Source organism: Enhydra lutris, unplaced genomic scaffold (genome assembly GCF_002288905.1).
Source record: "Enhydra lutris kenyoni isolate GAN:26980312 unplaced genomic scaffold, ASM228890v2 scaffoldscaffold86, whole genome shotgun sequence".
Taxonomy (NCBI): Eukaryota; Metazoa; Chordata; class Mammalia; order Carnivora; family Mustelidae; genus Enhydra; species Enhydra lutris.
Genome location: NW_019154170.1, coordinates 3,131,989 through 3,138,215, shown reverse-complemented (window position 1 = coordinate 3,138,215; position 6,227 = coordinate 3,131,989).

Sequence of the window (6,227 nt, the reverse complement as noted above, 5' to 3'; positions counted from 1 at the left end):
GCGGCGGCCGGACCCGGGGCGCGCCGCGGCCGCATCTCCTCCGCCCGCCGCGGCCGCCGCTGCGACTCGCGGCTCCGCCACCTCCGCCCCCCCTCGGGCACCGGCCCCCCCCGCCGCAACCCCACCGAAGCCGGGCCGGAGCCACGCAAAACCCGGCCCGGAGCTACGGCGGCGCGGAACGGAAGGAGGAGCTGGGTGGGCGGCAGGAGGCGCTGGAGGCGGAGGTGGGGGTGGCGGAGCGACCCATGAGGAGGCACCCTGCTTTTGTCTAGGTGGGGGCCTAATTGGGCCGCCCCCCCGACTTTCTGGTCTCGTGTACGCTGACCAGACTCGCATCCCCAGGATCCATCCCCAAGCGGACCCAAGGGGTGATGGAGATGATGCGGTGTCATGAACCCCTTGGTCCACATGGCCCCTTTCATCTATGAGGTCATTGATTCAATCCACGATCATTATGTTTAACAACACTCAATGGACACGTGAGAAAATTGAGCACAGGAAAGCGCCTTGTCCAAGGTCACTCAGTTAGAAATGGTCGGATTTGAACCTAGGGGAAAAGGCTGCAGAGATCATCCCCACCGGCTGTCCTCTGTCCGGTGCCCATATGGCCTAGTCCAGAAGGGGGCTCCCAGAGGACTGCAGGCCTCCCTGAGCCAGTGGGGAGCACTCCTGTCACCTCCCTTTGGGGCTCCAAGACAACCCGGTCTTCAGGTTTGGGAGACCTCCCCGTATCCCCCTGGCCCTCTGTGACCTTAGGACAAGACACCTTAGGCAAGACAACGTCTCAGAGCCTCAGTAACATTCTCTTTCCAAAGCACCTCCCAGCGTGTGTGTGATGTGGATGTGTATGTATTCCCTCTGGACTGTGGGCTGTCCCGGTCCCTCTGGCATCTTCAGTATACAGTAGGTGCTTAACAAATGTTTTACTATTATGTATTTATCTGGCGACCTTTCTTGCACACAAACTGCATGCCGGGCGTCTTCTCAATAAATCCTTTCATCCATTCCTCATGGAAGCCCCCCCCCCCCAGCTGGGACACTGAGGCACAGAGAGGTCGAGGAGCCTGCCTTGATCGCAGAGGGATGGGGAAGAAAGCATGAGCCCTCTTACTGCTGGTTACTGAGCACCTTTTAGGCAGGCCTTACCCACTATGTCCCATGCATGTATACAGCAGTCTGGGGGGCTCAGACAGGGCACGCAGCTTCCCACTGGCCATACTTGCCGCGAGAAAGTGGGGGTCAGACTTTGAACCCTCCTCCTAAGGATACACAGGCTCCTGGGCAACCTGCAGCCTCCCCAGCTTCCGTGGAGACAACCCAGTTCTTCCAGGCCCCAGGCATCAGCCAAGGGCCGGCACGAGACCACAGACATCCGCAGGCAGCCGGGCCTTCCTGCCAGTGGTTTGTCCCCGACCGGCTTTCCGGCTGCACCACCGTCCCAGGCAAATCAGCCCGCACTTGCTCTCTACCAGCCCTTACCCCCGTGTGCTGCCCAGCTGGGAAGACGGACGCCTGCCTGACCAGGGAGGGGGTCCAGGCCCTCAGGTGGGCGCCCAGGCTCTGAGCCCTCTTCTCACCTCCACACCGGTTCTCATGCTGTGCCCACCCCCCTGGCAAGCCCTCCCTTGCCCGTGGCCTTGGCCAGACTGGACTCCTTGGCGATCTATGCCTTCAACATGTATTGGACACACACTGGATGCCAGGTCTTGGGCTGAGGAGTCAAACAGTCGAACTGACTCTCTGCCTAGAGAAGAACTAGGGCTGGAGAATGCAAGGTCCAGGTACAGGCTGAGCTAGATGGGGGCCCCGGGATGAGTGAGGACCACGGGGAGGTGTCCTGGGGCCCATAGAAGGACCACATAGATCTGGCAAAGCACATGGGGTGCGGGGCGGTGGGGTGGGAAGGTTCTACTAGGCAGAGGGGCCTGCTTGGGACAAAGGCCCTGAGGGAGTCCCCACCCCCACAGGCTGCCTCAGCTGCCACCCAGGCTTGGGAGGACATGAATGGGTCTTTCATGCCCTGGACCACGGCAAGGTCAGGCCCGGCTGCTCCCTTCCCCCAAGCCCTGGGCTCCTGACTGTCTGAGCTCTGACCTGGAGGAGGGTGGCAGGAAGTTCACAGTTTGCCCTCGGGGGGAGCTGGGGAGGCCCAGGGAGGGGAAGAGCCTCGCCCGAGGTCACCAGGGCCAGCAACACCCTCCTGATTGTATTAGTCTGAGCAAAGCCTGCCCCTCTAGGCCTCAGTTTCCCCTCCTGAGCGGCCTGGTTGAGCAGCGCGGCGCTCTCCTCCTGTTCCGACCCTGGCGGAATCCAGTGCGGGTTTTGTGGGCGCCCGCGTCCGCCGACACCTTCCCAGCGCGGCCGGGCTGCGGCCCCGGGTCCGAGGGGGCCAGGGGAGACCCGGAGGGGCCCAGGAGGCCTTGGGGGCCGCGGGATGGGCTGAGGCTGAGCCTGGCCTGGTGCCTGCGGGGAAAGGAAATCCCGCCCGGCTGCCTGCGAGCCCCCTCTGAGCCCTCCCCGCCTCGGCGCCCTGCTGTGTGACTCCAGCGGGTTTCTGCCCCTCTCTGAGCCGCCCTGGAGCGGGGCCGAAGGGCAGCGTCTCAGAGAGGTCGCCTGCGTCCCGTAGCCCCTCTGGCGGGTCCCAGCCTGGTTTTCCCTAACGTGCGGGCCCTCTGCTAAGCCCAGGTTAGGGGGTCGTCGCAGCCGGGTCGCGCCCCTAGCCCGGACTCAGGCCTGGGAATCCCCTGGGGGCTCAGAAAGGGCAGCTGCGATTGGCTGAGGCTGCGTGTGACGTCAGGGCCTCCCCCAACACCCGCTCCCCCCAGAGGCACGTGGGGGTGGCCGCGGCAGGGGAGGGGCCCGGGGTCCGGGTTGATTCGGGGTGTCCCCCCAGCCTGAGGCGGCAGCTGGGCAGCGCAGACGCGATTCTCCTCGGACAGATTTTTCCCTAGTCCCATATCCCCCTCCAACCCCCCCAGAACGGCAGCTGCTCAGGCGGCAGATGCGCCGGCTAAATCCGCCCAGCTGGTCCCTCCGCAGAGCTAACCGCCTAGAACCCATTGTGGGTGGGTAGGGGTGTGTGTGTGTGTGTGTGTGTGTGTGTGTGTGTGTGTGTGTGTGTGTACACGCGCGCGCGAGCGCCTGGGGGGGGCATAGCTCTGCCCCCGCCCTGCCCCTTACACTTTGACCCCTGCCTCTTCACAGGGCGGGGTGGGGTGGGGCTCCGCTTGTGGACCCTTCCCTAAGTTCGCATACCCTCCTGCAGCTCTTGAAGGATTTGGGAGACCTGGTGACCAGAGAGGGTGTGGCCCTTTCCAGAGCACTCCTGGGCACAGCACCCCTGGGCCTTCGGTCCAGAAAATGCCCCATGCCGTGCATGCATTCATAATGACAACGATGAACTACCGTTATCCGGCGCCTACTGTGTGCGGGTACAGGATTCTAAAGCGCGGGTACTATTCCGTTTTCAGGGGTGGAAACGGACCCGGAGAGAAATGGCTTGCTGGCTCACATAGTCAAGGAATGGAGCTGGAATTTGAACCCCATGCTTTTAATAATTTCCAGGGGCTCAGGGACCCCTCAGCTTTTGGAAGGCTCATAAGGCACGTGACTTGCAGTCACCCCCTGCCCTGTGTTTGGGCCCCTCTGAGCCTGGCGCAGACCCTCCCGCCTTTGCTTCTTCGGCCCTGTTGGGTGCCACTCTCATCTGGAAGTACTGAGGATCCAGGGGGGTCTTCCTGGAGGAAGAGGAAGTGGCTCCACTCTGAAATGTTGGGGGTGTAGCTATCAAGGGCTTGAAGGTGCTTCGAATGTGTAGTTCTGCCTCTGGGCCTTTGCACTTGCCGTTCTCCCCATCTGGAATATTGTCTCCAATATGACCTACCCTCCACCCTTTGGGTCTCAGTGCAAATGTCACCTCCACAGTGACAGCTGTGCCATTCCTGTCTGTCCTCTTACCCTGCTTTGGTCTGCTTCATTTTATTTGTCACAACCAAATATGGCACATTGTTTCCCCCACAGCACTGTTTTGTTCCCTGATGAATCTCCATTGCCTAGAACAGTGCCTGGCACCCGTAGGCACTCCATAAATGCTTGCTATTCAGAAATCTCAGGGATATGGGCGTGAATAGAGGGCTGGAGGGCAGAGGGCAGCCATGGGGAAGGCGCATATGGTAGTTCTGTCTTGGTGTGTATACAAGAGCCTGGACCGTGACCCTGGTACTTCATCCAAAAGTGCCCTCCCAGACCCCACCTCCTTCTGCCTTTCCCCACACCAACCTCCTCCCTCCTCCCTGTTCCTCCAAAAGTCCTTCCTGCCTCAGGACCTTTGCACAGGCTGTGTCTGCTGGCTGGTGGAGATACTCTTCCCCTAGGTCTCTGAGCGGGTCCGTCCCTCACCTCATCCCTTGCCTCCTTAGGTCTCATCTTTTTTTTTTTTTAAGATTTTATTTATTTATTTGACAGAATGAGATCACAAGTAGGCAGAGAGGCAGGCAGAGAGAGAGGGGGAAGCAGGCTCCCCGCTGAGCAGAGAGCCCGATGTGGGGCTTGATCCCGGGACCCTGGGATCATGACCCGAGCTGAAGGCAGAGGCTTTAACCCACTGAGCCACTGGGCCACCCAGGTGCCCTCTTAGGTCTCATCTTAAATGTTTGCCCCAACATGTCCCCATCTAAATAACCACCACTCTTGGGGGGTCTGGCTGGCTCAGCTGGTAGAGCATGCGACTCTTGATCGGGGGTTTGTGAGTTTGAGCCCTATGTTGGATGTAGACAATACTGAAAAAATAAATCAATAAAATAAAATGGAAATCCCACTGACAGGGGGCGACCATAAAATTAATAATGATAAAAATCACCACCCTTTTCTCTGTTGTGATAGCTTTGCTGTACTTTTTACCGGTGGCATTTTTTTTTAATCATTTATTTGACTCTCTTCCAATCCTACCCACACTCCCTGCCAGTTAGCTGTGCCAGGGAAGGGCTGGAGTCTGCCTTGGTCTCCGCTGGGTCCCTGAGGGCTAGGACAGGGCCTGGCACACAGTAGACACTCAGCAGACCTGTTGAACAGATGAATGAATGAATGAACGAATGAACGGAGGCACCTATGAGCTCTCTGGTGTCTGTCCTTGTCACATGGAGGGGGGAGCCAAGGTTCAGTAGGGAACCCAGTGTCAGAAGCAAAATAGGGCAACAGGAGGTCACCCCTTAAGCAGGGGAGGGGCGCCCAGTGAAATAATAACTAAAGGAGCACTGATTAAGCTCCTACAGTGTACACTTTAGGCTCCAGGCTCTTTGCACGTTTTCATCCAGAACCGGGATTTGAACCCAGGGCCCCTGGTCTCAGAGCTTGTCCAGATCCCCCTCCCCTACAGAGGTTGTGTGCAAGGCCCCAGGCGCACATTAGGCCCTGAGCCAGGCACTTAGTGGAGAGTGGCTGACGGCTACCCAGCCTGACACCCTCTTTCCAGCCCCTCAGACCAGGGGCTGGGCTCACTGTGTCTGGCAGGAGCCAAAAGCGTCCTCCATGGGCCCAGGAAACATTAGAGAGAAGCAGTAGGATTTGCAGCCGGATGGGCGAGGAAACTAGAGCATTTATAGCCACTTTCTCAGCTCAGAACCACTGAAACCCTCCCTCCAAAGGCCCAGGTTGTCCCAGAACCCCCTCCCCCAAGTGCAAACGAGGCAAGGGACACCCTGGTCCCCAGAAGTGGGAAGTGTAGAGGGAGGGCTCTGGGAACCTTTGAGCTCCCTGGGGTCTGTCCTTGGATATGGATAGGAAACAGAGGCACAGAGAGGGCTCAAGTCCATAGTTCCTTGAGGGGAGGGGGGGAAAGTGTCACATTATCCCTGTTCAAAACCTGCCCTCCCCGGGGCTTTCCATCCCAGCCCAGTGAACACACAGAGCTCCCTCCTTAGGGCTTCTGCCCTGCTGCTTGCTCTGCGTGGGAAGATCCTCGTGTGCCTGGCTGGCGTTTGTTTCTCCCAAAGACATTCTCTGAGCATTTTGGGGAGATAGGGCAGCTCTTCCCACCCTGTTTTGTTTCCTCTAAAATTGTCTCGTTAATCTATTCTTGAATCAATAATAAAGTGGTGAGCTGCCCTTCATTTGGAGCAAGCAAGCCAGTGGCGGGATGGCTGTGCTCTCTGCAGGAAGTTCCGACGCGCATTACAACATGGACGAACCTGGGGGATAGTCTGCTCATGAAATAACCCAGACCCAGAAGG